A 26,735-nucleotide genomic window follows, 5' to 3' on the forward strand; every position below is an offset into this window, starting at 1 on the left:
CTTTGACAGAGTGGGGTCAGTCTGCTCTTTACAGGGTGTGTTACATTGACAGAGTGGGGTCAGTCTGCTCTTCCCTGGGTGTGTTACATTGACAGAGTGGGGTCAGTCTGCTCTTCCCTGTGTGTTACATTAACAGAGTGGGGTCAGTCTGCTCTTCCCTGTGTGTGTTACATTGAAAGAGTGCGGTCAGTCTGCTCTTCCCTGGGGGTGTTAAATTGACAGAGTGAGGTCAGTCTGCTCTTCCGTGGGTGTGTTACAGTGACAGAGTGGGGTCAGTCTGCTCTTCCCTGGGTGTGTTACTTTGCTAGAATGGGGTCAGTCTGCTCTTCCCTGGGTGTGTTATATTGACAGAGTTGGGTCAGTCTGCTCTTCACTGGGGGTGTTACATCGACAGAGTGGGGTGAGTCTGCTCTTCCCTGGGAGTGTTTTATTGACAGAGTGGGGCCAGTCTGCTCTTCCCTGGGTGTGTTACATTGACAGAGTGGGGTCAGTCTGCTCTTTACAGAGTGTGTTACATTGACAGAGTGGGGTCAGTCTGTTCTTCCATGTGTGCGTTACATTGACAGAGTTGGGTCAGTCTGCTCTTCCCTGGGTGTGTTACATTGACAGAGTGGAATAAGTCTGCTCTTCCCTGTGTGTTACATTGACAGAGTGGGGTCAGTCTGCTCTTCCCTGGGGGTGTTACTTTGATAGAATGGGGTCAGTCTGCTCTTCCCTGGGTGTGATACATTGACAGAGAAGGGTCAGTCTGCTCTTCCCTGGGTGGGTTACATTGACAGAGTGGGGTGAGTCTGCTCTTCCCTGGGTTTTTTATATCGACAGAGTGTAATCAGTTTGCTCTTCCCTGGGTGTGTTACATTAACAGAGTGGGGTCAGTCTGCTCTTCCCTTTGTGAGTTTCATTGACAGAGTGGGGTCAGTCTGCTCTTCCCTGGGTGTGTTACATTGACACAGTGCGGTCAGTCTGCTCTTTCCTGGTAGTGTTACATTGACAGAGTGGGGTCAGTCTGCTCTTTCCAGGGTGGGTTACATTGACAGAGTGGGGTCAGTCTGCTCTTCCCTGGGTGTGTTACATTGACAGAGTGGGGTCGGTCTGCTCTTCCCTGGGTGTGTTACATTGACCGAGGGGGGTCAGTCTGCCCTTCCATGGGTGTGTTACACTGACAGATTGGGGTCAGTCTGCTCTTCCCTGGGTCTGTTACATTGACAGAGTGGGGTCAGTCTGCTCTTCCCTGGGTGTGTTACATTGACAGAGTGTGCTCATTTTCCCCTCCCTGGGTCTGTTACATTGAAAGAGTGCGGTCAGTCTGCTCTTCCCTGGGGGTGTTAAATTGACAGAGTGAGGTCAGTCTGCTCTTCCGTGGGTGTGTTACAGTGACAGAGTGGGGTCAGTCTGCTCTACCCTGGGTGTGTTACTTTGCTAGAATGGGGTCAGTCTGCTCTTCCCTGGGTGTGTTATATTGACAGAGTTGGGTCAGTCTGCTATTCCCTGGGGGTGTTACATCGACAGAGTGGGGTGAGTCTGCTCTTCACTGGGGGTGTTACATTGACAGAGTGGGGTCAGTCTGCTCTTCCCTGTGTGTGTTACATTGACAGAGTGGGGTCAGTCTGCTCTTTCCTGGGTGGGTTACATTGACAGCGTGGGGTCAGTGTGCTCAAACCTGGGTCTGTTACATTGACAGAGTGGGGTCAGTCTGCTCTTTGCAGGGTGTGTTACATTGACAGAGTTAGGTTGGTCTGCCCTTCCCTGTGTGTGTTACGTTGACAGAGTGGGGTCAGTGTGCTCAAACCTGGGTGCGTTAAATTGACAGAGTGGGGTCAGTCAGCTCTTCCCTGTGTGTGTTACATTGACAGAGTGGGGTCAGTCTGCTCTTTACAGGGTGTGTTACATTGACATAGTGGGGTCAGTCTGTTCTTCCATGGGTGTGTTACATTGACAGAGTTGTGTCAGTCTGCTCTTCCCTGGGTGAGTTACATTAACAGAGTGGGGTCAGTCTGCACTTCCCTGTGTGTGTTACGTTGAAAGAGTGGGGTCAGTCTGCTCTTCCCTGGGGGTGTTAAATTAACAGAATGGGGTCAGTCTGCCCTTCCCTGGATGTGTTGCATTCACAGAGAAGGGTCAGTCTGCTCTTCCCTGGGTGTGTTACATTGTCAGAGTAGGGTCGGTCTGCCCTTCCCTGTGTGTTTTACATTGACAGAGTGGGGTCAGTCTGCTCTTTACAGAGTGTGTTACATTGACAGAGTGGGGTCAGTCTGTTCTTCCATGTGTGTGTTACATTGACAGAGTTGGGTCAGTCTGCTCTTCCCTGGGTGTGTTACATTGACAGAGTGGGGTCAGTCTGCTCTTCCCTGTGTGTTACATTGACAGAGTGGGGTCAGTCTGCTCTTCCCTGGGGGTGTTACTTTGATAGAATGGGGTCAGTCTGCTCTTCCCTGGGTGTGTTATATTGACAGAGTTGGGTCAGTCTGCTCTTCCCTGGGGGTGTTACATCGACAGCGTGGGGTGAGTCTGCTCTTCCCTGGGGGTGTTTTATTGACAGAGTGGGGCCAGTCAGCTCTTCCCTGGGTGTGTTACATTGACAGAGTGGGGCCAGTCAGCTCTTCCCTGGGTGTGTTACATTGACAGAGTTCGGTCAGTCTGCTCTTCCCTGGGTGTGTTACATTGACACAGTGGGGTCAGTCTGCTCTTCCCTGCGTGTGTTACATTGACAGAGTGGGGCCAGTCTGCTCTTCCCTGGGTGTGTTATATTGACAGAGTGGGGTCAGTCTGCTCTTCACTGGGTGTGTTACATTGACAGAGTGGGGTCAGTCTGCTCTTCCCTGGGTGTGTTACATTGACACAGTGGGGTCAGTCTGCTCTTTCCTGGGAGTGTTACATTGACAGAGTGGGGTCAGTCTGCTCTTTCCTGGGTGGGTTACATTGACAGAGAGGGGTCAGTGTGCTATTCCCTGTCGGTGTTACATTGACAGAGTGGGGTCAGTCTGCTGTTCCCTGGGTGTGTTACATTGATAGAGTGGGGTCAGTCTGCTCTTTCCTGGGTGGGTTATGTTGACAGAGTGGGGTCAGTCTGCCCTTCCCTGGGTGTGTTACATTGACAGAGAAGGGTCAGTCTGCTCTTCCCTTTGTGAGTTTCATTGACAGAGTGGGGTCAGTCTGCTCATCCCTGGGTGTGTTACATTGACACAGTGGGGTCAGTCTGCTCTTTCCTGGTAGTGTTACATTGACAGAGTGGGGTCAGTCTGCTCTTTCCAGGGTGGGTTACATTGACAGAGTGGGGTCAGTCTGCTCTTCCCTGGGTGTGTTACATTGACAGAGTGGGGTCAGTCTGCTCTTCCCTGGGGGTGTTACTTTGATAGAATGGGGTCAGTCTGCTCTTCCCTGGGTGTGATACATTGACAGAGAAGGGTCAGTCTGCTCTTCCCTGGGTGGGTTACATTGACAGAGTGGGGTGAGTCTGCTCTTCCCTGGGTTTTTTATATCGACAGTGTGTAATCAGTTTGCTCTTCCCTGGGTGTGTTACATTAACAGAGTGGGGTCAGTCTGCTCTTCCCTTTGTGAGTTTCATTGACAGAGTGGGGTCAGTCTGCTCTTCCCTGGGTGTGTTACATTGACACAGTGGGGTCAGTCTGCTCTTTCCTGGTAGTGTTACATTGACAGAGTGGGGTCAGTCTGCTCTTTCCAGGGTGGGTTACATTGACAGAGTGGGGTCAGTCTGCTCTTGCTTGGGTGTGTTACATTGACAGAGTGGGGTCGGTCTGCTCTTCCCTGGGTGTGTTACATTGACCGAGGGGGGTCAGTCTGCCCTTCCCTGGGTGTGTTACACTGACAGATTGGGGTCAGTCTGCTCTTCCCTGGGTCTGTTACATTGACAGAGTGGGGTCAGTCTGCTCTTCCCTGGGTGTGTTACATTGACAGAGTGTGCTCAGTCTGCTCTTCCCTGGGTCTGTTACATTGAAAGAGTGCGGTCAGTCTGCTCTTCCCTGGGGGTGTTAAATTGACAAAGTGAGGTCAGTCTGCTCTTCCGTGGGTGTGTTACAGTGACAGAGTTGGGTCAGTCTGCTCTTCCCTGGGTGTGTTACTTTGCTAGAATGGGGTCAGTCTGCTCTTCCCTGGGTGTGTTATATTGACAGAGTTGGGTCAGTCTGCTATTCCCTGGGGGTGTTACATCGACAGAGTGGGGTGAGTCTGCTCTTCCCTGGGGGTGTTTTATTGACAGAGTGGGGACAGTCTGCTCTTCCCTGGGTGTGTTATATTGACAGAGTGGGGTCAGTCTGCTCTTCCCTGGGTGTGTTACATTGACAGAGTGGGGTCAGTCTGCTCTTCCCTGTGTGTGTTACATTGACAGAGTGGGGTCAGTCTGCTCTTTCCTGGGTGGTTTACATTGACAGCGTGGGGTCAGTGTGCTCAAACCTGGGTCTGTTACATTGACAGAGTGGGGTCAGTCTGCTCTTTGCAGGGTGTGTTACATTGACAGAGTTAGGTTGGTCTGCCCTTCCCTGTGTGTGTTACGTTGACAGAGTGGGGTCAGTGTGCTCAAACCTGGGTGCGTTAAATTGACAGAGTGGGGTCAGTCAGCTCTTCCCTGTGTGTGTAACATTGACAGAGTGGGGTCAGTCTGCTCTTTACAGGGTGTGTTACATTGACATAGTGGGGTCAGTCTGTTCTTCCATGGGTGTGTTACATTGACAGAGTTGTGTCAGTCTGCTCTTCCCTGGGTGAGTTACATTAACTGAGTGGGGTCAGTCTGCACTTCCCTGCGTGTGTAACATTCAAAGAGTGGGGTCAGTCTGCTCTTCCCTGGGGGTGTTAAATTAACAGAATGGGGTCAGTCTGCCCTTCCCTGGATGTGTTGCATTCACAGAGTTGTGTCAGTCTGCTCTTCCCTGGGTGTGTTACATTGTCAGAGTAGGGTCGGTCTGCCCTTCCCTGTGTGTTTTACATTGACAGAGTGGGGTCAGTCTGCTCTTTACAGAGTGTGTTACATTGACAGAGTGGGGTCAGTCTGTTCTTCCATGTGTGTGTTACATTGACAGAGTTGGGTCAGTCTGCTCTTCCCTGGGTGTGTTACATTGACAGAGTGGGGTCAGTCTGCTCTTCCCTGTGTGTTACATTGACAGAGTGGGGTCAGTCTGCTCTTCCCTGGGGGTGTTACTTTGATAGAATGGGGTCAGTCTGCTCTTCCCTGGGTGTGTTATATTGATAGAGTTGGGTCAGTCTGCTCTTCCCTGGGGGTGTTACATCGACAGAGTGGGGTGAGTCTGCTCTTCCCTGGGGGTGTTTTATTGACAGTGTGGGGCCAGTCTGCTCTTCCCTGGGTGTGTTACATTGACAGAGTTCGGTCAGTCTGCTCTTCCCTGGGTGTGTTACATTGAAACAGTGGGGTCAGTCTGCTCTTCCCTGCGTGTGTTACATTGACAGAGTGGGGCCAGTCTGCTCTTCCCTGGGTGTGTTATATTGACAGAGTGGGGTCAGTCTGCCCTTCACTGGGTGTGTTACATTGACAGAGTGGGGTCAATCTGCTCTTCCCTGGGTGTGTTACATTGACACAGTGGGGTCAGTCTGCTCTTTCCTGGGAGTGTTACATTGACAGAGTGGGGTCAGTCTGCTCTTTCCTGGGTGGGTTACATTGACAGAGAGGGGTCAGTGTGCTATTCCCTGTCGGTGTTACATTGACAGAGTGGGGTCAGTCTGCTCTTCCCTGGGTGTGTTACATTGATAGAGTGGGGTCAGTCTGCTCTTTCCTGGGTGGTTTACGTTGACAGAGTGAGGTCAGTCTGCCCTTCCCTGGGTGTGTTACATTGACAGAGAAGGGTCAGTCTGCTCTTCCCTTTGTGAGTTTCATTGACAGAGTGGGGTCTGTCTGCTCATCCCTGGGTGTGTTACATTGACACAGTGGGGTCAGTCTGCTCTTTCCTGGTAGTGTTACATTGACAGAGTGGGGTCAGTCTGCTCTTTCCAGGGTGGGTTACATTGACAGAGTGGGGTCAGTCTGCTCTTCCCTGGGTGTGTTACATTGACAGAGTGGGGTCGGTCTGCTCTTCCCTGGGTGTGTTACATTGACAGAGGGGGGTCAGTCTGCCCTTCCCTGGGTGTGTTACACTGACAGATTGGGGTCAGTCTGCTCTTCCCTGGGTCTGTTACATTGACAGAGTGGGGTCAGTCTGCTCTTCCCTGGGTGTGTTACATTGACAGAGTGTGCTCTGTCAGCTCTTCCCTGGGGGTCTTACATTGACAGAGTGGAGTCAGTCTGCTCTTCCCTGGGGGGTGTTACATTGAAAGAGTGCGGTCAGTCTGCTCTTCCCTGGGGGTGTTAAATTGACAGAGTGAGGTCAGTCTGCTCTTCCGTGGGTGTGTTACAGTGACAGAGTGGGGTCAGTCTGCTCTTCCCTGGGTGTGTTACTTTGCTAGAATGGGGTCAGTCTGCTCTTCCCTGGTGGTGTTTTATTGACAGAGTGGGGCCAGTGTGCTCTTCCCTGGGTGTGTTATATTGACAGAGTGGGGTGAGTCTGCTCTTCCCTGGGTGTGTTACATTGACAGAGTGGGGTCAGTCTGCTCTTTACAGAGTGTGTTACATTGACAGAGTGGGGTCAGTCTGTTCTTCCATGTGTGTGTTACATTGACAGAGTTGGGTCAGTCTGCTCTTCCCTGGGTGTGTTACATTGACAGAGTGGAGTCAGTCTGTTCTTCCATGTGTGTGTTACATTGACAGAGTTGGGTCAGTCTGCTCTTCCCTGGGGGTGTTACTTTGATAGAATGGGGTCAGTCTGCTCTTCCCTGGGTGTGATACATTGACAGAGAAGGGTCAGTCTGCTCTTCCCTGGGTGGGTTACATTGACAGAGTGGGGTGAGTCTGCTCTTCCCTGGGTGTTTTATATCGACAGAGTGGAATCAGTTTGTTCTTCCCTGGGTGTGTTACATTAACAGTGTGGGGTCAGTCTGCTCTTCCCTTTGTGAGTTTCATTGACAGAGTGGGGTCAGTCTGCTTCTCCCTGGGTGTGTTACATTGACACAGTGGGGTCAGTCTGCTCTTTTCTGGTAGTGTTACATTGACAGAGTGGGGTCAGTCTGCTCTTTCCAGGGTGGGTTACATTGACAGAGGGGGGTCAGTCTGCCCTTCCCTGGGTGTGTTACACTGACAGATTGGGGTCAGTCTGCTCTTCCCTGGGTCTGTTACATTGACAGAGTGGGGTTAGTCTGCTCTTCCCTGGGTGTGTTACATTGACAGAGTGTGCTCAGTCTGCTCTTCCCTGGGTCTGTTACATTGAAAGAGTGGGGTCAGTCTGCTCTTCCCTGGGGGTGTTAAATTGACAGAGTGAGGTCAGTCTGCTCTTCCGTGGGTGTGTTACAGTGACCAAGTGCGGTCAGTCTGCTCTTCCCTGGGTGTGTTACTTTGCTAGAATGCGGTCAGTCTGCTCTTCCCTGGGTGTGTTATATTGACAGAGTTGGGTCAGTCTGCTATTCCCTGGGGTGTTACATCGACAGAGTGGGGTGAGTCTGCTCTTCCCTGGGGGTGTTTTATTGACAGAGTGGGGCCAGTCTGCTCTTCCCTGGGTGTGTTATATTGACAGAGTGGGGTCAGTCTGCTCTTCCCTGGGTGTGTTACATTGACAGAGCGGGGTCAGTCTGCTCTTCGTTGTGTGTGTTACATTGACAGAGTGGGGTCAGTCTGCTCTTTCCTGGGTGGGTTACATTGACAGAGTGGGGTCAGTGTGCTCAAACCTGGGTCTGTTACATTGACAGAGTGGGGTCAGTCTGCTCTTTGCAGGGTGTGTTACATTGACAGAGTTAGGTTGGTCTGCCCTTCCCTGTGTGTGTTACGTTGACAGAGTGGGGTCAGTGTGCTCAAACCTGGGTGCGTTAAATTGACAGAGTGGGGTCAGTCAGCTCTTACCTGTGTGTGTTACATTGACAGAGTGGGGTCAGTCTGCTCTTTACAGGGTGTGTTACATTGACATAGCGGGGTCAGTCTGTTCTTCCATGGGTGTGTTTCATTGACAGCGTTGTGTCAGTCTGCTCTTCCCTGTGTGTTACATTGACAGAGTGGGGTCAGTCTGCTCTTCCCTGGGGGTGTTACTTTGATAGAATGGGGTCAGTCTGCTCTTCCCTGGGTGTGTTATATTGATAGAGTTGGGTCAGTCTGCTCTTCCCTGGGGGTGTTACATCGACAGAGTGGGGTGAGTCTGCTCTTCCCTGGGGGTGTTTTATTGACAGTGTGGGGCCAGTCTGCTCTTCCCTGGGTGTGTTACATTGACAGAGTTCGGTCAGTCTGCTCTTCCCTGGGTGTGTTACATTGAAACAGTGGGGTCAGTCTGCTCTTCCCTGCGTGTGTTACATTGACAGAGTGGGGCCAGTCTGCTCTTCCCTGGGTGTGTTATATTGACAGAGTGGGGTCAGTCTGCCCTTCACTGGGTGTGTTACATTGACAGAGTGGGGTCAATCTGCTCTTCCCTGGGTGTGTTACATTGACACAGTGGGGTCAGTCTGCTCTTTCCTGGGAGTGTTACATTGACAGAGTGGGGTCAGTCTGCTCTTTCCTGGGTGGGTTACATTGACAGAGAGGGGTCAGTGTGCTATTCCCTGTCGGTGTTACATTGACAGAGTGGGGTCAGTCTGCTCTTCCCTGGGTGTGTTACATTGATAGAGTGGGGTCAGTCTGCTCTTTCCTGGGTGGTTTACGTTGACAGAGTGAGGTCAGTCTGCCCTTCCCTGGGTGTGTTACATTGACAGAGAAGGGTCAGTCTGCTCTTCCCTTTGTGAGTTTCATTGACAGAGTGGGGTCTGTCTGCTCATCCCTGGGTGTGTTACATTGACACAGTGGGGTCAGTCTGCTCTTTCCTGGTAGTGTTACATTGACAGAGTGGGGTCAGTCTGCTCTTTCCAGGGTGGGTTACATTGACAGAGTGGGGTCAGTCTGCTCTTCCCTGGGTGTGTTACATTGACAGAGTGGGGTCGGTCTGCTCTTCCCTGGGTGTGTTACATTGACAGAGGGGGGTCAGTCTGCCCTTCCCTGGGTGTGTTACACTGACAGATTGGGGTCAGTCTGCTCTTCCCTGGGTCTGTTACATTGACAGAGTGGGGTCAGTCTGCTCTTCCCTGGGTGTGTTACATTGACAGAGTGTGCTCTGTCAGCTCTTCCCTGGGGGTCTTACATTGACAGAGTGGAGTCAGTCTGCTCTTCCCTGGGGGGTGTTACATTGAAAGAGTGCGGTCAGTCTGCTCTTCCCTGGGGGTGTTAAATTGACAGAGTGAGGTCAGTCTGCTCTTCCGTGGGTGTGTTACAGTGACAGAGTGGGGTCAGTCTGCTCTTCCCTGGGTGTGTTACTTTGCTAGAATGGGGTCAGTCTGCTCTTCCCTGGTGGTGTTTTATTGACAGAGTGGGGCCAGTGTGCTCTTCCCTGGGTGTGTTATATTGACAGAGTGGGGTGAGTCTGCTCTTCCCTGGGTGTGTTACATTGACAGAGTGGGGTCAGTCTGCTCTTTACAGAGTGTGTTACATTGACAGAGTGGGGTCAGTCTGTTCTTCCATGTGTGTGTTACATTGACAGAGTTGGGTCAGTCTGCTCTTCCCTGGGTGTGTTACATTGACAGAGTGGAGTCAGTCTGTTCTTCCATGTGTGTGTTACATTGACAGAGTTGGGTCAGTCTGCTCTTCCCTGGGGGTGTTACTTTGATAGAATGGGGTCAGTCTGCTCTTCCCTGGGTGTGATACATTGACAGAGAAGGGTCAGTCTGCTCTTCCCTGGGTGGGTTACATTGACAGAGTGGGGTGAGTCTGCTCTTCCCTGGGTGTTTTATATCGACAGAGTGGAATCAGTTTGTTCTTCCCTGGGTGTGTTACATTAACAGTGTGGGGTCAGTCTGCTCTTCCCTTTGTGAGTTTCATTGACAGAGTGGGGTCAGTCTGCTTCTCCCTGGGTGTGTTACATTGACACAGTGGGGTCAGTCTGCTCTTTTCTGGTAGTGTTACATTGACAGAGTGGGGTCAGTCTGCTCTTTCCAGGGTGGGTTACATTGACAGAGGGGGGTCAGTCTGCCCTTCCCTGGGTGTGTTACACTGACAGATTGGGGTCAGTCTGCTCTTCCCTGGGTCTGTTACATTGACAGAGTGGGGTTAGTCTGCTCTTCCCTGGGTGTGTTACATTGACAGAGTGTGCTCAGTCTGCTCTTCCCTGGGTCTGTTACATTGAAAGAGTGGGGTCAGTCTGCTCTTCCCTGGGGGTGTTAAATTGACAGAGTGAGGTCAGTCTGCTCTTCCGTGGGTGTGTTACAGTGACCAAGTGCGGTCAGTCTGCTCTTCCCTGGGTGTGTTACTTTGCTAGAATGCGGTCAGTCTGCTCTTCCCTGGGTGTGTTATATTGACAGAGTTGGGTCAGTCTGCTATTCCCTGGGGTGTTACATCGACAGAGTGGGGTGAGTCTGCTCTTCCCTGGGGGTGTTTTATTGACAGAGTGGGGCCAGTCTGCTCTTCCCTGGGTGTGTTATATTGACAGAGTGGGGTCAGTCTGCTCTTCCCTGGGTGTGTTACATTGACAGAGCGGGGTCAGTCTGCTCTTCGTTGTGTGTGTTACATTGACAGAGTGGGGTCAGTCTGCTCTTTCCTGGGTGGGTTACATTGACAGAGTGGGGTCAGTGTGCTCAAACCTGGGTCTGTTACATTGACAGAGTGGGGTCAGTCTGCTCTTTGCAGGGTGTGTTACATTGACAGAGTTAGGTTGGTCTGCCCTTCCCTGTGTGTGTTACGTTGACAGAGTGGGGTCAGTGTGCTCAAACCTGGGTGCGTTAAATTGACAGAGTGGGGTCAGTCAGCTCTTACCTGTGTGTGTTACATTGACAGAGTGGGGTCAGTCTGCTCTTTACAGGGTGTGTTACATTGACATAGCGGGGTCAGTCTGTTCTTCCATGGGTGTGTTTCATTGACAGCGTTGTGTCAGTCTGCTCTTCCCTGGGTGAGTTACATTAACAGAGTGGGGTCAGTCTGCACTTCCCTGTGTGTGTTACATTGAAAGAGTGGGGTCAGTCTGCTCTTCCCTGGGGGTGTTAAATTAACAGAATGGGGTCAGTCTGCCCTTCACTGGATGTGTTGCATTCACAGAGAAGGTTCAGTCTGCTCTTCCCTGGGTGTGTTACATTGTCAGAGTAGGGTCGGTCTGCCCTTCCCTGTGTGTTTTACATTGACAGAGTGGGGTCAGTCTGCTCTTTACAGAGTGTGTTACATTGACAGAGTGGGGTCAGTCTGTTCTTCCATGTGTTTGTTACATTGACAGAGTTGGGTCAGTCTGCTCTTCCCTGGGTGTGTTACATTGACAGAGTGGGGTCAGTCTGCTCTTCCCTGTGTGTTACATTGACAGAGTGGGGTCAGTCTGCTCTTCCCTGGGGGTGTTACTTTGATAGAATGGGGTCAGTCTGCTCTTCCATGGGTGTGTTATATTGACAGAATTGGGTCAGTCTGCTCTTCCCTGGGGGTGTTACATCGACAGAGTGGGGTGAGTCTGCTCTTCCCTGGGGGTGTTTTATTGACAGAGTGGGGCCAGTCTGCTCTTCCCTGGGTGTGTTACATTGACAGAGTTCGGTCAGTCTGCTCTTCCCTGGGTGTGTTACATTGACACAGTGGGGTCAGTCTGCTCTTCCCTGGGTGTGTTACATTGACAGAGTGGGGCCAGTCTGCTCTTCCCTGGGTGTGTTATATTGATAGAGTGGGGTCAGTCTGCTCTTCACTGGGTGTGTTACATTGACAGAGTGGGGTCAGTCTGCTCTTCCCTGGGTGTGTTACATTGACACAGTGGGGTCAGTCTGCTCTTTCCTGGTAGTGTTACATTGACAGAGTGGGGTCAGTCTGCTCTTTCCTGGGTGGGTTACATTGACAGAGAGGGGTCAGTGTGCTATACCCTGGGTGTCTTAAATTGACAGAGTGGGGTCAGTCTGCTCTTCCCTGGGTGTGTTACATTGACAGATTGGGGTCAGTCTGCTCTTCCCTGGGTGTGTTACATTGACAGAGTGGGGTCAGTCTGCTCTTCCCTGGGTGTGTTACATTGATAGAGTGGGGTCAGTCTGCTCTTTCCTGGGTGGGTTACGTTGACAGAGTGGGGTCAGTCTGCCCTTCCCTGGGTGTGTTACATTGACAGAGAAGGGTCAGTCTGCTCTTCCCTTTGTGAGTTTCATTGACAGAGTGGGGTCAGTCTGCTCATCCCTGGGTGTGTAACATTGACACAGTGGGGTTTAGTCTGCTCTTTCCTGGTAGTGTTACATTGACAGAGTGGGGTCAGTCTGCTCTTCCCTGGGTGTGTTACATTGACAGAGTGGGGTCGGTCTGCTCTTCCCTGGGCGTGTTACATTGACAGAGGGGGGTCGGTCTGCCCTTCCCTGGGTGTGTTACACTGACAGATTGGGGTCAGTCTGCTCTTCCCTGGGTCTGTTACATTGACAGAGTGGGGTCAGTCTGCTCTTCCCTGGGTGTGTTACATTGACAGAGTGTGCTCAGTCTGCTCTTCCCTGGGGGTCTTACATTGACAGAGTGGAGTCAGTCTGCTCTTCCCTGGGGGTGTTACATTGAAAGAGTGCGGTCAGTCTGCTCTTCCCTGGGGGTGTTAAATTGACAGAGTGAGGTCAGTCTGCTCTTCCGTGGGTGTGTTACAGTGACAGAGTGGGGTCAGTCTGCTCTTCCCTGGGTGTGTTACTTTGCTAGAATGGGGTCAGTCTGCTCTTCCCTGGGTGTGTTATATTGACAGAGTTGGGTCAGTCTGCTCTTCCCTGGGGGTGTTACATCGACAGAGTGAGGTCAGTCTGCTCTTCCGTGGGTGTGTTACAGTGACAGAGTGGGGTCAGTCTGCTCTTCCCTGTGTGTGTTACTTTGCTAGAATGGGGTCAGTCTGCTCTTCCCTGGGTGTGTTATATTGACAGAGTGGGGTCAGTCTGCTCTTCCCTGGGGGTGTTACATTGACAGAGTGGGGTCAGTCTGCTCTTTACAGATTGTGTTACATTGACAGAGTGGGGTCAGTCTGTTCTTCCATGTGTGTGTTACATTGACAGAGTTGGGTCAGTCTGCTCTTCCCTGGGTGTGTTACATTGACAGAGTGGAGTCAGTCTGCTCTTCCCTGGGGGTGTTACATCGACAGAGTGGGGTGAGTCTGCTCTTCCCTGGGGGTGTTTTATTGACAGAGTGGGGCCAGTCTGCTCTTCGCTGGGTGTGTTATATTGACAGAGTGGGGTCAGTCTGCTCTTCCCTGTGTGTGTTACATTGACAGAGCGGGGTCAGTCTGCTCTTCCCTGTGTGTGTTACATTGACAGTGTGGGGTCAGTCTGCTCTTTCCTGGGTGGGTTACATTGACAGAGTGGGGTCAGTGTGCTCAAACCTGGGTCTGTTACATTGACAGAGTGGGGTCAGTCTGCTCTTTGCAGGGTTTGTTACATTGACAGAGTTAGGTTGGTCTGCCCTTCCCTGTGTGTGTTACGTTGACAGAGTGGGTCAGTGTGCTCAAACCTGGGTGCGTTAAATTGACAGAGTGGGGTCAGTCAGCTCTTCCCTGTGTGTGTTACATTGACAGAGTGGGGTCAGTCTGCTCTTTACAGGGTGTGTTACATTGACATAGTGGGGTCAGTCTGTTCTTCCATGGGTGTGTTTCATTGACAGAGTTGTGTCAGTCTGCTCTTCCCTGGGTGAGTTACATTAACAGAGTGGGGTCAGTCTGCACTTCCCTGTGTGTGTTACATTGAAAGAGTGGGGTCAGTCTGCTCTTCCCTGGGGGTGTTAAATTAACAGAATGGGGTCAGTCCGCCCTTCCCTGGATGTGTTGCATTCACAGAGAAGGTTCAGTCTGCTCTTCCCTGGGTGTGTTACATTGTCAGAGTAGGGTCGGTCTGCCCTTCCCTGTGTGTTTTACATTGACAGAGTGGGGTCAGTCTGCTCTTTACAGAGTGTGTTACATTAACAGAGTGGGGTCAGTCTGTTCTTCCATGTGTATGTTACATTGACAGAGTTGGGTCAGTCTGCTCTTCCCTGGGTGTGTTACATTGACAGAGTGGGGTCAGTCTGCTCTTCCCTGTGTGTTACATTGACAGAGTGGGGTCAGTCTGCTCTTCCCTGGGGGTGTTACTTTGATAGAATGGGGTCAGTCTGCTCTTCCATGGGTGTGTTATATTGACAGAGTTGGGTCAGTCTGCTCTTCCCTGGGGGTGTTACATCGACAGAGTGGGGTGAGTCTGCTCTTCCCTGGGGGTGTTTTATTGACAGAGTGGGGCCAGTCTGCTCTTCCCTGGGTGTGTTACATTGACAGAGTTCGGTCAGTCTGCTCTTCCCTGGGTGTGTTACATTGACACAGTGGGGTCAGTCTGCTCTTCCCTGGGTGTGTTACATTGACAGAGTGGGGCCAGTCTGCTCTTCCCTGGGTGTGTTATATTGACAGAGTAGGGTCAGTCTGCTCTTCACTGGGTGTGTTACATTGACAGAGTGGGGTCAGTCTGCTCTTCCCTGGGTGTGTTACATTGACACAGTGGGGTCAGTCTGCTCTTTCCTGGTAGTGTTACATTGACAGAGTGGGGTCAGTCTGCTCTTTCCTGGGTGGGTTACATTGACAGAGAGGGGTCAGTCTGCTCTTCCCTGGGTGTGTTACATTGACAGAGTGGGGTCAGTCTGCTCTTCCCTGGGTGTGTTACATTGATAGAGTGGGGTCAGTCTGCTCTTTCCTGGGTGGGTTACGTTGACAGAGTGGGGTCAGTCTGCCCTTCCCTGGGTGTGTTACATTGACAGAGAAGTGTCAGTCTGCTCTTCCCTTTGTGAGTTTCATTGACAGAGTGGGGTCAGTCTGCTCATCCCTGGGTGTGTAACATTGACACAGTGGGGTCAGCCTGCTCTTCCTGGTAGTGTTACATTGACAGAGTGGGGTCAGTCTGCTCTTCCCTGGGTGTGTTACATTGACAGAGTGGGGTCGGTCTGCTCTTCCCGGGGCGTGTTACATTGACAGAGGGGGGTCAGTCTGCCCTTCCCTGGGTGTGTTACACTGACAGATTGGGGTCAGTCTGCTCTTCCCTGGGTTTGTTACATTGACAGAGTGGGGTCAGTCTGCTCTTCCCTGGGTCTGTTACATTGACAGAGTGTGCTCAGTCTGCTCTTCCCTGGGGATCTTACATTGACAGAGTGGAGTCAGTCTGCTCTTCCCTGGGGGTGTTACATTGAAAGAGTGCGGTCAGTCTGCTCTTCCCTGGGGGTGTTAAATTGACAGAGTGAGATCAGTCTGCTCTTCCGTGGGTGTGTTACAGTGACAGAGTGGGGTCAGTCTGCTCTTTCCTGGGTGTGTTACTTTGCTAGAATGGGGTCAGTCTGCTCTTCCCTGGGTGTGTTATATTGACAGAGTTGGGTCAGTCTGCTCTTCCCTGGGGGTGTTACATCGACAGAGTGGGGTGAGTCTGCTCTTCCCTGGTGGTGTTTTATTGACAGAGTGGGGCCAGTCTGCTCTTCTCTGGGTGTGTTATATTGACAGAGTGGGTTCAGTCTGCTCTTCCCTGGGTGTGTTACATTGACAGAGTGGGGTCAGTCTGCTCTTTACAGAGTGTGTTACATTGACAGAGTGGGGTCAGTCTGTTCTTCCATGTGTGTGTTACATTGACAGAGTTGGGTCAGTCTGCTCTTCCCTGGGTGTGTTACATTGACAGAGTGGAGTCAGTCTGCTCTTCCCTGTGTGTTACATTGACAGAGTGGGGTCAGTCTGCTATTCCCTGGGGGTGTTACTTTGATAGAATGGGGTCAGTCTGCTCTTCCCTGGGTGTGATACATTGACAGAGAAGGGTCAGTCTGCTCTTCCCTGGGTGGGTTACATTGACAGAGTGGGGTGAGTCTGCTCTTCCCTGGGTGTTTTATATCGACAGAGTGGAATCAGTTTGCTCTTCCCTGGGTGTGTTACATTAACAGAGTGGGGTCAGTCTGCTCTTCCCTTTGTGAGTTTCATTGACAGAGTGGGGTCAGTCTGCTCTTCCCTGGGTGTGTTACATTGACACAGTGGGGTCAGTCTGCTCTTTCCTGGTAGTGTTACATTGACAGAGTGGGGTCAGTCTGCTCTTTCCAGGGTGGGTTACATTGACAGAGTGGGGTCAGTCTGCTCTTCCCTGGGTGTGTTACATTGACAGAGTGGGGTCGGTCTGCTCTTCCCTGGGTGTGTTACATTGACAGAGGGGGGTCAGTCTGCCCTTCCCTGGGTGTGTTACACTGACAGATTGGGGTCAGTCTGCTCTTCCCTGGGTCTGTTACATTGACAGAGTGGGGTCAGTCTGCTCTTCCCTGGGTGTGTTACATTGAAAGAGTGGGGTCAGTCTGCTCTTCCCTGGGGGTGTTAAATTGACAGAGTGAGGTCAGTCTGCTCTTCCGTGGGTGTGTTACAGTGACCAAGTGGGGTCAGTCTGCTCTTCCCTGGGGGTGTTAAATTGACAGAGTGAGGTCAGTCTGCTCTTCCGTGGGTGTGTTACAGTGACCAAGTGGGGTCAGTCTGCTCTTCCCTGGGTGTGTTACTTTGCTAGAATGCGGTCAGTCTGCTCTTCCCTGGGTGTGTTATATTGACAGTGTTGGGTCAGTCTGCTATTCCCTGGGGGTGTTACATCGACAGAGTGGGGTGAGTCTGCTCTTCCCTGGGGGTGTTTTATTGACAGAGTGGGGCCAGTCTGCTCTTCCCTGGGTGTGTTATATTGACAGAGTGGGGTCAGTCTGCTCTTCCCTGGGTCTGTTACATTGACAGAGTGTGCTCAGTCTGCTCTTCCCTGGGTCTGTTACATTGAAAGAGTGGGGTCAGTCTGCTCTTCCCTGGGGGTGTTAAATTGACAGAGTGAGGTCAGTCTGCTCTTCCGTGGGTGTGTTACAGTGACCAAGTGGGGTCAGTCTGCTCTTCCCTGGGTGTGTTACTTTGCTAGAATGCGGTCAGTCTGCTCTTCCCTGGGTGTGTTATATTGACAGAGTGAGGTCAGTCTGCTCTTCCGTGGGTGTGTTACATTGACACAGTGGGGTCAGTCTGCTCTTCCCTGGGTGTGTTACATTGACAGAGTGGGGCCAGTCTGCTCTTCCCTGGGTGTGTTATATTGACAGAGTGGGGTCAGTCTGCTCTTCACTGGGTGTGTTACATTGACAGAGTGGGGTCAGTCTGCTCTTCCCTGGGTGTGTTACATTGACACAGTGGGGTCAGTCTGCTCTTTCCTGGTAGTGTTACATTGACAGAGTGGGGTCAGTCTGCTCTTTCCTGGGTGGGTTACATTGACAGAGAGGGGTCAGTCTGCTCTTCCCTGGGTGTGTTACATTGACAGAGAAGGGTCAGTCTGCTCTTCCCTTTGTGAGTTTCATTGACAGAGTGGGGTCAGTCTGCTCATCCCTGGGTGTGTAACATTGACACAGTGGGGTCAGTCTGCTCTTTCCTGGTAGTGTTACATTGACAGAGTGGGGTCAGTCTGCTCTTCCCTGGGTGTGTTACATTGACAGAGTGGGGTCGGTCTGCTCTTCCCGGGGCGTGTTACATTGACAGAGGGGGGTCAGTCTGCCCTTCCCTGGGTGTGTTACACTGACAGATTGGGGTCAGTCTGCTCTTCCCTGGGTTTGTTACATTGACAGAGTGGGGTCAGTCTGCTCTTCCCTGGGTGTGTTACATTGACAGAGTGTGCTCAGTCTGCTCTTCCCTGGGGGTCTTACATTGACAGAGTGGAGTCAGTCTGCTCTTCCCTGGGGGTGTTACATTGAAAGAGTGCGGTCAGTCTGATCTTCCCTGGGGGTGTTAAATTGACAGAGTGAGGTCAGTCTGCTCTTCCGTGGGTGTGTTACAGTGACAGAGTGGGGTCAGTCTGCTCTTCCCTGGGTGTGTTACTTTGCTAGAATGGGGTCAGTCTGCTCTTCCCTGGGTGTGTTATATTGACAGAGTTGGGTCAGTCTGCTCTTCCCTGGGGGTGTTACATCGACAGAGTGGGGTGAGTCTGCTCTTCCCTGGTGGTGTTTTATTGACAGAGTGGGGCCAGTCTGCTCTTCTCTGGGTGTGTTACATCGACAGAGTGGGGTGAGTCTGCTCTTCCCTGGGGGTGTTTTATTGACAGAGTGGGGCCAGTCTGCTCTTCCCTGGGTGTGTTACATTGACAGAGTTCGGTCAGTCTGCTCTTCCCTGGGTGTGTTACATTGACACAGTGGGGTCAGTCTGCTCTTCCCTGGGTGTGTTACATTGACAGAGTGGGGCCAGTCTGCTCTTCCCTGGGTGTGTTATATTGACAGAGTGGGGTCAGTCTGCTCTTCACTGGGTGTGTTACATTGACAGAGTGGGGTCAGTCTGCTCTTCCCTGGGTGTGTTACATTGACACAGTGGGGTCAGTCTGCTCTTTCCTGGTAGTGTTACATTGACAGAGTGGGGTCAGTCTGCTCTTTCCTGGGTGGGTTACATTGACAGAGTGGGGTCAGTCTGCTCTTCCCTGGGTGTGTTACATTGATAGAGTGGGGTCAGTCTGCTCTTTCCTGGGTGGGTTACGTTGACAGAGTGGGGTCAGTCTGCCCTTCCCTGGGTGTGTTACATTGACAGAGAAGTGTCAGTCTGCTCTTCCCTTTGTGAGTTTCATTGACAGAGTGGGGTCAGTCTGCTCATCCCTGGGTGTGTAACATTGACACAGTGGGGTCAGTCTGCTCTTCCTGGTAGTGTTACATTGACAGAGTGGGGTCAGTCTGCTCTTCCCTGGGTGTGTTACATTGACAGAGTGGGGTCGGTCTGCTCTTCCCGGGGCGTGTTACATTGACAGAGGGGGGTCAGTCTGCCCTTCCCTGGGTGTGTTACACTGACAGATTGGGGTCAGTCTGCTCTTCCCTGGGTTTGTTACATTGACAGAGTGGGGTCAGTCTGCTCTTCCCTGGGTCTGTTACATTGACAGAGTGTGCTCAGTCTGCTCTTCCCTGGGGATCTTACATTGACAGAGTGGAGTCAGTCTGCTCTTCCCTGGGGGTGTTACATTGAAAGAGTGCGGTCAGTCTGCTCTTCCCTGGGGGTGTTAAATTGACAGAGTGAGGTCAGTCTGCTCTTCCGTGGGTGTGTTACAGTGACAGAGTGGGGTCAGTCTGCTCTTTCCTGGGTGTGTTACTTTGCTAGAATGGGGTCAGTCTGCTCTTCCCTGGGTGTGTTATATTGACAGAGTTGGGTCAGTCTGCTCTTCCCTGGGGGTGTTACATCGACAGAGTGGGGTGAGTCTGCTCTTCCCTGGTGGTGTTTTATTGACAGAGTGGGGCCAGTCTGCTCATCTCTGGGTGTGTTATATTGACAGAGTGGGTTCAGTCTGCTCTTCCCTGGGTGTGTTACATTGACAGAGTGGGCTCAGTCTGCTCTTTACAGAGTGTGTTACATTGACAGAGTGGGGTCAGTCTGTTCTTCCATGTGTGTGTTACATTGACAGAGTTGGGTCAGTCTGCTCTTCCCTGGGTGTGTTACATTGACAGAGTGGAGTCAGTCTGCTCTTCCCTGTGTGTTACATTGACAGAGTGGGGTCAGTCTGCTCTTCCCTGGGGGTGTTACTTTGATAGAATGGGGTCAGTCTGCTCTTCCCTGGGTGTGATACATTGACAGAGAAGGGTCAGTCTGCTCTTCCCTGGGTGGGTTACATTGACAGAGTGGGGTGAGTCTGCTCTTCCCTGGGTGTTTTATATCGACAGAGTGGAATCAGTTTGCTCTTCCCTGGGTGTGTTACATTAACAGAGTGGGGTCAGTCTGCTCTTCCCTTTGTGAGTATCATTGACAGAGTGGGGTCAGTCTGCTCTTCCCTGGGTGTGTTACATTGACACAGTGGGGTCAGTCTGCTCTTTCCTGGTAGTGTTACATTGACAGAGTGGGGTCAGTCTGCTCTTTCCAGGGTGGGTTACATTGACAGAGTGGGGTCAGTCTGCTCTTCCCTGGGTGTGTTACATTGACAGAGTGGGGTCGGTCTACTCTTCCCTGGGTGTGTTACATTGACAGAGGGGGGTCAGTCTGCCCTTCCCTGGGTGTGTTACACTGACAGATTGGGGTCAGTCTGCTCTTCCCTGGGTCTGTTACATTGACAGAGTGGGGTCAGTCTGCTCTTCCCTGGGTGTGTTACATTGACAGAGTGTGCTCAGTCTGCTCTTCCCTGGGTCTGTTACATTGAAAGAGTGGGGTCAGTCTGCTCTTCCCTGGGGGTGTTAAATTGACAGAGTGAGGTCAGTCTGCTCTTCCGTGGGTGTGTTACAGTGACCAAGTGGGGTCAGTCTGCTCTTCCCTGGGTGTGTTACTTTGCTAGAATGCGGTCAGTCTGCTCTTCCCTGGGTGTGTTATATTGACAGTGTTGGGTCAGCCTGCTATTCCCTGGGGGTGTTACATCGACAGAGTGGGGTGAGTCTGCTCTTCCCTGGGGGTGTTTTATTGACAGAGTGGGGCCAGTCTGCTCTTCCCTGGGTGTGTTATATTGACAGATTGGGGTCAGTCTGCTCTTCCCTGGGTGTGTTACATTGACAGAGCGGGGTCAGTCTGCTCTTCCCTGTGTGTGTAACATTGACAGAGTGGGGTCAGTCTGCTCTTCCCTGGGTGTGTTACATTGACAGAGTGGGGTCGGTCTGCTCTTCCCTGTGTGTGTTACATTGACAGAATGGGGTCAGTCTGCTCTTCCCTGGGTGTGTTACATTGACAGAGTGAAGTCAGTCTGCTCTTCCCTGGTTGTGTTACATTGACAGAGTGGGGTCAGTCTGCTCTTCCCTGGGTCTGTTACATTGACAGAGTGTGCTCAGTCTGCTCTTCCCTGGGGGTCTTACATTGACAGAGTGGAGTCAGTCTGCTCTTCCCTGGGGGTGTTACATTGAAAGAGTGCGGTCAGTCTGCTCTTCCCTGGGGGTTTTAAATTGACAGAGTGAGGTCAGTCTGCTCTTCCGTGGGTGTGTTACATTGACACAGTGGGGTCAGTCTGCTCTTCCCTGGGTGTGTTACATTGACAGAGTGGGGCCAGTCTGCTCTTCCCTGGGTGTGTTATATTGACAGAGTGGGGTCAGTCTGCTCTTCACTGGGTGTGTTACATTGACAGAGTGGGGTCAGTCTGCTCTTCCCTTGGTGTGTTACATTGACACAGTGGGGTCAGTCTGCTCTTTCCTGGTAGTGTTACATTGACAGAGTGGGGTCAGTCTGCTCTTTCCTGGGTGGGTTACATTGACAGAGAGGGGTCAGTGTGCTATTCCCTGGGTGTCTTAAATTGACAGAGTGGGGTAAGTCTGCTCTTCCCTGGGTGTGTTACATTGACAGATTGGGGTCAGTCTGCTCTTCCCTGGGTGTGTTACATTGACAGAGTGGGGTCAGTCTGCTCTTCCCTGGGTGTGTTACATTGAGAGAGTGGGCTCAGTCTGCTCTTTCCTGGGTGGGTTACGTTGACAGAGTGGGGTCAGTCTGCCCTTCCCTGGGTGTGTTACATTGACAGAGAAGGGTCAGTCTGCTCTTCCCTTTGTGAGTTTCATTGACAGAGTGGGGTCAGTCTGCTCATCCCTGGGTGTGTAACATTGACACAGTGGGGTCAGTCTGCTCTTTCCTGGTAGTGTTACATTGACAGAGTGGGGTCAGTCTGCTCTTCCCTGGGTGTGTTACATTGACAGAGTGGGGTCGGTCTGCTCTTCCCGGGGCGTGTTACATTGACAGAGGGGGGTCAGTCTGCCCTTCCCTGGGTGTGTTACACTGACAGATTGGGGTCAGTCTGCTCTTCCCTGGGTTTGTTACATTGACAGAGTGGGGTCAGTCTGCTCTTCCCTGGGTGTGTTACATTGACAGAGTGTGCTCAGTCTGCTCTTCCCTGGGGGTCTTACATTGACAGAGTGGAGTCAGTCTGCTCTTCCCTGGGGGTGTTACATTGAAAGAGTGCGGTCAGTCTGATCTTCCCTGGGGGTGTTAAATTGACAGAGTGAGGTCAGTCTGCTCTTCCGTGGGTGTGTTACAGTGACAGAGTGGGGTCAGTCTGCTCTTCCCTGGGTGTGTTACTTTGCTAGAATGGGGTCAGTCTGCTCTTCCCTGGGTGTGTTATATTGACAGAGTTGGGTCAGTCTGCTCTTCCCTGGGGGTGTTACATCGACAGAGTGGGGTGAGTCTGCTCTTCCCTGGTGGTGTTTTATTGACAGAGTGGGGCCAGTCTGCTCTTCTCTGGGTGTGTTATATTGACAGAGTGGGTTCAGTCTGCTCTTCCCTGGGTGTGTTACATTGACAGAGTGGGCTCAGTCTGCTCTTTACAGAGTGTGTTACATTGACAGAGTGGGGTCAGTCTGTTCTTCCATGTGTGTGTTACATTGACAGAGTTGGGTCAGTCTGCTCTTCCCTGGGTGTGTTACATTGACAGAGTGGAGTCAGTCTGCTCTTCCCTGTGTGTTACATTGACAGAGTGGGGTCAGTCTGCTCTTCCCTGGGGGTGTTACTTTGATAGAATGGGGTCAGTCTGCTCTTCCCTGGGTGTGATACATTGACAGAGAAGGGTCAGTCTGCTCTTCCCTGTGTGGGTTACATTGACAGAGTGGGGTGAGTCTGCTCTTCCCTGGGTGTTTTATATCGACAGAGTGGAATCAGTTTGCTCTTCCTGGGTGTGTTACATTAACAGAGTGGGGTCAGTCTGCTCTTCCCTTTGTGAGTTTCATTGACAGAGTGGGGTCAGTCTGCTCTTCCCTGGGTGTGTTACATTGACACAGTGGGGTCAGTCTGCTCTTTCCTGGTAGTGTTACATTGACAGAGTGGGGTCAGTCTGCTCTTTCCAGGGTGGGTTACATTGACAGAGTGGGGTCAGTCTGCTCTTCCCTGGGTGTGTTACATTGACAGAGTGGGGTCGGTCTGCTCTTCCCTGGGTGTGTTACATTGACAGAGGGGGGTCAGTCTGCCCTTCCCTGGGTGTGTTACACTGACAGATTGGGGTCAGTCTGCTCTTCCCTGGGTGTGTTACATTGACAGAGTGTGCTCAGTCTGCTCTTCCCTGGGTCTGTTACATTGAAAGAGTGGGGTCAGTCTGCTCTTCCCTGGGGGTGTTAAATTGACAGAGTGAGGTCAGTCTGCTCTTCCGTGGGTGTGTTACAGTGACCAAGTGGGGTCAGTCTGCTCTTCCCTGGGTGTGTTACATTGACAGAGTGGGGTCGGTCTGCTCTTCCCTGGGTGTGTTACATTGACAGAGGGGGGTCAGTCTGCTCTTCCCTGGGTCTGTTACATTGACAGAGTGGGGTCAGTCTGCTCTTCCCTGGGTGTGTTACATTGACAGAGTGTGCTCAGTCTGCTCTTCCCTGGGTCTGTTACATTGAAAGAGTGGGGTCAGTCTGCTCTTCCCTGGGGGTGTTAAATTGACAGAGTGAGGTCAGTCTGCTCTTCCGTGGGTGTGTTACAGTGACCAAGTGGGGTCAGTCTGCTCTTCCCTGGGTGTGTTACTTTGCTAGAATGCAGTCAGTCTGCTATTCCCTGGGGGTGTTACATCGACAGAGTGGGGTGAGTCTGCTCTTCCCTGGGGGTGTTTTATTGACAGAGTGGGGCCAGTCTGCTCTTCCCTGGGTGTGTTATATTGACAGAGTGGGGTCAGTCTGCTCTTCCCTGGGTGTGTTACATTGACAGAGCGGGGTCAGTCTGCTCTTCGTTGTGTGTGTTACATTGACAGAGTGGGGTCAGTCTGCTCTTTCCTGGGTGGGTTACATTGACAGAGTGGGGTCAGTGTGCTCAAACCTGGGTCTGTTACATTGACAGAGTGGGGTCAGTCTGCTCTTTGCAGGGTGTGTTACATTGACAGAGTTAGGTTGGTCTGCCCTTCCCTGTGTGTGTTACGTTGACAGAGTGGGGTCAGTGTGCTCAAACCTGGGTGCGTTAAATTGACAGAGTGGGGTCAGTCAGCTCTTCCCTGTGTGTGTTACGTTGACAGAGTGGTGTCAGTATGCTCTTTACAGGGTGTGTTACTTTGACATAGTGGGGTCAGTCTGTTCTTCCATGGGTGTGTTACATTGACAGAGTTGTGTCAGTCTGCTCTTCCCTGGGTGAGTTACATTAACAGAGTGTGGTCAGACTGCACTTCCCTGTGTGTGTTACATTGAAAGAGTGGGGTCAGTCTGCTCTTCCCTGGGGGTGTTAAATTAACAGAATGGGGTCAGTCTGCCCTTCCCTGGATGTGTTGCATTCACAGAGAAGGGTCAGTCTGCTCTTCCCTGGGTGTGTTACATTGTCAGAGTAGGGTCGGTCTGCCCTTCCCTGTGTGTTTTACATTGACAGAGTGGGGTCAGTCTGCTCTTTACAGAGTGTGTTACATTGACAGAGTGGGGTCAGTCTGTTCTTCCATGTGTTTGTTACATTGACAGAGTTGGGTCAGTCTGCTCTTCCCTGGGTGTGTTACATTGACAGAGTGGGGTCAGTCTGCTCTTCCCTGTGTGTTACATTGACAGAGTGGGGTCAGTCTGCTCTTCCCTGGGGGTGTTACTTTGATAGAATGGGGTCAGTCTGCTCTTCCATGGGTGTTATATTGACAGAGTTGGGTCAGTCTGCTCTTCCCTGGGGGTGTTACATCGACAGAGTGGGGTGAGTCTGCTCTTCCCTGGGGGTGTTTTATTGACAGAGTGGGGCCAGTCTGCTCTTCCCTGGGTGTGTTACATTGACACAGTGGGGTCAGTCTGCTCTTCCCTGGGTGTGTTACATTGACAGAGTGGGGCCAGTCTGCTCTTCCCTGGGTGTGTTATATTGACAGAGTGGGGTCAGTCTGCTCTTCACTGGGTGTGTTACATTGACAGAGTGGGGTCAGTCTGCTCTTTCCTCGGTGTGTTACATTGCCACAGTGGGGTCAGTCTGCTCTTTCCTGGTAGTGTTACATTGACAGAGTGGGGTCAGTCTGCTCTTTCCTGGGTGGGTTATATTGACAGAGTGGGGTCAGTCTGCTCTTCACTGGGTGTGTTACATTGACAGAGTGGGGTCAGTCTCCTCTTTCCTCGGTGTGTTACATTGACACAGTGGGGTCAGTCTGCTCTTTCCTGGTAGTGTTACATTGACAGAGTGGGGTCAGTCTGCTCTTTCCTGGGTGGGTTACATTGACAGAGAGGGGTCAGTGTGCTATTCCCTGGGTGTTTTAAATTGACAGAGTGGGGTAAGTCTGCTCTTCCCTGGTTGTGTTACATTGACAGATTGGGGTCAGTCTGCTCTTCCCTGGGTGTGTTACATTGACAGAGTGTGCTCAGTCTGCTCTTCCCTGGGTCTGTTACATTGAAAGAGTGGGGTCAGTCTGCTCTTCCCTGGGGGTGTTACATCGACAGAGTGGGGTGAGTCTGCTCTTCCCTGGGGGTGTTTTATTGACAGAGTGGGGCCAGTTTGCTCTTCCCTGGGTGTGTTATATTGACAGAGTTGGGTCAGTCTGCTCTTCCCTGGGTGTGTTACATTGACAGAGTGGCGTCAGTCTGCTCTTCCCTGTGTGTGTTACATTGACAGAGTGGGGTCAGTCTGCTCTTTCCAGGGTGGGTTACATTGACAGAGTGGGGTCAGTGTGCTCAAACCTGGGTCTGTTACATTGACAGACTGGGGTCAGTCTGCTCTTTGCAGGGTGTGTTACATTGACAGAGTTAGGTTGGTCTGCCCTTCCCTGTGTGTGTTACGTTGACAGAGTGGGGTCAGTGTGCTCAATCCTGGGTGCGTTAAATTGACAGAGTGGGGTCAGTCAGCTCTTCCCTGTGTGTGTTACATTGACAGAGTGGGGTCAGTATGCTCTTTACAGGGTGTGTTACATTGACAGAGTTAGGTTGGTCTGCCCTTCCCTGTGTGTGTTACGTTGACAGAGTGGGGTCAGTGTGCTCAAACCTGGGTGCGTTAAATTGACAGAGTGGGGTCAGTCAGCTCTTCCCTGTGTGTGTTACATTGACAGAGTGGGGTCAGTCTGCTCTTTACAGAGTGTGTTACATTGACAGAGTGGGGTCAGTCTGCTCTTCCCTGTGTGTTACATTGACAGAGTGGGGTCAGTCTGCTTTTCCCTGGGGGTGTTACTTTGATAGAATGGGGTCAGTCTGCTCTTCCATGGGTGTGTTATATTGACAGAGTTGGATCAGTCTGCTCTTCCCTGGGGGTGTTACATCGACAGAGTGGGGTGAGTCTGCTCTTCCCTGGGGGTGTTTTATTGACAGAGTGGGGCCGGTCTGCTCTTCCCTGGGTGGGTTACATTGACAGAGTTCGGTCAGTCTGCTCTTCCCTGGGTGTGTTACATTGACACAGTGGGGTCAGTCTGCTCTTCCCTGGGTGTGTTACATTGACAGAGTGGGGTCAGTCTGCTCTTCCCTGGGTGTGTTACATTGACAGGGTGGGGTCAGTCTGCTCTTCCCTGGGTGTGTTACATTGACAGGGTGGGGTCAGTCTGCTCTTTCCTGGTCGTGTTACATTGACAGAGTGGGGTCAGTCTGCTCTATCCTGGGTGGGTTACATTGACAGAGAGGGGTCAGTGTGCTATTCCCTGGGTGTCTTAAATTGACAGAGTGGGGTCAGTCTGCTCTTCCCTGGGTATGTTACATTGACAGAGTGGGGTCAGTCTGCTCTTCCCTTTTTGAGTTACATTGACAGAGTGTGGTCAGCCTGCTCTTCCCTGGGTGTGTTAGATTGAGAGAGTGGGGTCAGTCTGCACTTCCCTGCGTGTGTTACATTGACAGAGTGTGGTCAGTCTGCTCTTCCCTGGGTGTGTTACATTGACAGACTGGGGTCAGTCGGCTATGCCCTGGTGATGTTACTTTGACAGAGTGTGGTCAGTCTGCACTTCCCTTTGTGAGTTACATTGACAGACTGGGGTCA

This window comes from Chiloscyllium punctatum, chromosome 50 (genome assembly GCF_047496795.1).
Source record: "Chiloscyllium punctatum isolate Juve2018m chromosome 50, sChiPun1.3, whole genome shotgun sequence".
Classification (NCBI taxonomy): Eukaryota; Metazoa; Chordata; class Chondrichthyes; order Orectolobiformes; family Hemiscylliidae; genus Chiloscyllium; species Chiloscyllium punctatum.